The sequence below is a fragment of the Sinocyclocheilus grahami genome, unplaced genomic scaffold (assembly GCF_001515645.1).
Source record: "Sinocyclocheilus grahami isolate Dianchi unplaced genomic scaffold, SAMN03320097.WGS_v1.1 scaffold1461.1, whole genome shotgun sequence".
NCBI classification, from domain to species: domain Eukaryota; kingdom Metazoa; phylum Chordata; class Actinopteri; order Cypriniformes; family Cyprinidae; genus Sinocyclocheilus; species Sinocyclocheilus grahami.
Genome location: NW_015506640.1, coordinates 255,414 through 258,167, shown reverse-complemented (window position 1 = coordinate 258,167; position 2,754 = coordinate 255,414).

The following is a 2,754-nucleotide window of genomic DNA, read 5'->3' as shown; positions in this document are numbered from 1 at the left end:
TCTCTCTCTCTCTGTCACACACACTCACACACACTCTCTCTCTCTCTCTCTCTCTGTCACACACTCACACACACACTCTCTCTCTCTCTCTCTCTCTCTCTCTGTCACACACTCACACACACACTCTCTCTCTCTCTCTCTCTCTCTCTCTGTCTCTGTCACACACACACACTCACACACACACACACACACACAGAGGGAAATCTAAAATTAGTTTTTACGGTCTGTAACAGCAGATTTACGGGCAGTTTAATTTGCAGTCTCCAGCACACTGACTGCAGCCGTCGCACAAAAACAACACGACTGGACGAGACGCGTCACACAGGACTCGTGGCTCACGTGAACACGTGCATTAATGCACACACAGTTTGAGTTAGCAGCGAGTGTGTGCTGTCTGCGGGCCAGCGTGCGGTTCACCGCTTCATTCCTCTCCTCCGCTCACGCTGGACGCCTGCAGCTCATTCCTGCGCTCTTACAGGAGCTGCACACACTGATGTGACAGGGTGTGTTCCACTAAACACAGAAACAACACAACAACAAACACAGCATCAAGACATGAAAACATTCATCATCTACTCACACTTATATTGCTCCAAACTTTTGTGTTTTAACACAAAACAAGATATTTGGAAAAACACTGGACAAAGTTTGGAGCGACTTTGTGCAAACACACAACATTACAGATGGAAACAAACAACTGACAATAAACACAAATTAATAATGCTGAAGGACAGTGTAATTATATAATGCAGTAAGATGATTAATCGGCTGATATCTGTCAGTGTTGGCTCTGAGTGATAAACACACGCACTTACAGCCCTAATAACACACATCTTCTGTTCTCTCGTGCTTTGAGCACTTCTGAAGACTTTTTAGGTTCTCATTGGATGTTTGTTGAGATTTACACGTCATTGAGTTTTAAAAAGTGCACTTTCTCACCCACATAAATAAAAATGAAGAGAAGTCTCAAATCTGGAATGTTCTGCATGCACAAGATGCTCCCTAAAAAAATACTTAGGACTGAATCACTTCTCATTATAAAAATGACCCTAAAAGTGGAAGCTTCGATCATTATATTTGGATTTCAGTTCTAAGTATAAGGAGTAAGAATGTGCAAAACATTAATATGTATATGTGTATATGTATGTTTCTATATGAAATGTGCACAAGAGATCAGTTCATTTTGAGCTGAGGATTTATTTACAATTATTGGAGAACAATTTACAAGAAAATATTATTTCAGTTTTTCTACTTCAAAATTTCACATTTAATTCAAAGTAACACTTGATGTTTTTTGTTGTTGTAATTATTATTTGTAGCTATTCATTGCAATTTTATTTGTGAAATTTTCTAGCAATTTCTGAGTGAAATCAAAATAAATCCTACACAATTTCTTTCAGTGTAAAACCAACATATTTTGTGCATCATAACACAGAGATGGCTTAATAAATCCACAATAAAAACTGGTGGTTTTGCAATACCAATACATACAGATAGTCACTCACAAAATTAGGAAAAATAATGGTTAAGCAACCAGCTTTACAATTGTTGGATAATTTAAAAGAAATTATAAAAAGACAATTAACATCAGTTTCGATTATCATTTTGACAGCACTGAGAGATGAGAACAAAACTTGAACTGAACTGATCTGAATAATGACACTATTGTGTTTGTAGAGCTGCTTTAGAATCAGAATCAGAAGCTTCCAGTACACAGAGACAACAACACACAGATAAGTGAATAAAATACACATGCTTACAACTGAGATTGAATGTGTTACATAATTGACGAATTTTGCAACATTCACACTGTTGTTTTCCTGTTGATCTCTGTTGTGAAGCTGCTTCGAAACGATCTGTATTGTATAAAGCGTTATTGAAATAAATGACTTGAGACGGACTGACCTGATACATTGTCTCATGCACTGAAAAAAAAAAGCAATTCTCACTTATTCTCAATTTGCAAGTAAATTTCACAAACAATTACAAAAAAGCCAACACACCGATTTAAACATGACATTTTTAAGTAGAAAAACTGAAACAGTATTTTATTGTAACATCAGTGCTCAAACACAACAGGAACAAATACAGATTCTTCATGACTGGATCCCATCTAAACTCACACAGTCACGGCTCTTTGAGAGATAATCGCAAACAAAAGTGCGTTCGGTGATTCATTTGAAACACTGAAGCCGGCAGCAGCACATCAATCTGAGCAGGAGAATTATTCATATCACAAGGAGAAAATATGGAGAGGAAATAGATAGAATATTTGATTTCAGCATCCTCCCTGTTTTCGATTAGCCTGATTTAGAGGCCAAACGCAGATGGAGAGACAGACAGAGCGAGAGAGAGACGAAAGCACTCATAAGTGACTCAGAATCAGCCACATCACCAGCGCCGCACACTTCTGATTCACTCCAGACCTTCACATGATTCACTGCAGCTTCTACTGGTCCCCTACCCTCTAAACCACACCCAAATAATCAGCCACACTCATTAAAACCGCTCTGTTAATCAAGGAAAATGCTCAATATTATATTGCAAACAGTGCTGCTGGCCATAATTCTAAATGCATATTTACACTTCACAGCTGACTAAACTGTTTCTACACTAGTGTTCATCAAGAAATATGCTTCATGTAATATTTCAAATACTGCTACACTGTATGTTTTGAACTTTTTTCTACTTTAAATTGACATTTTATTCAATCTGTTACTTGCCATTTCTTTGTAGTCATTTGTGAAATTTACT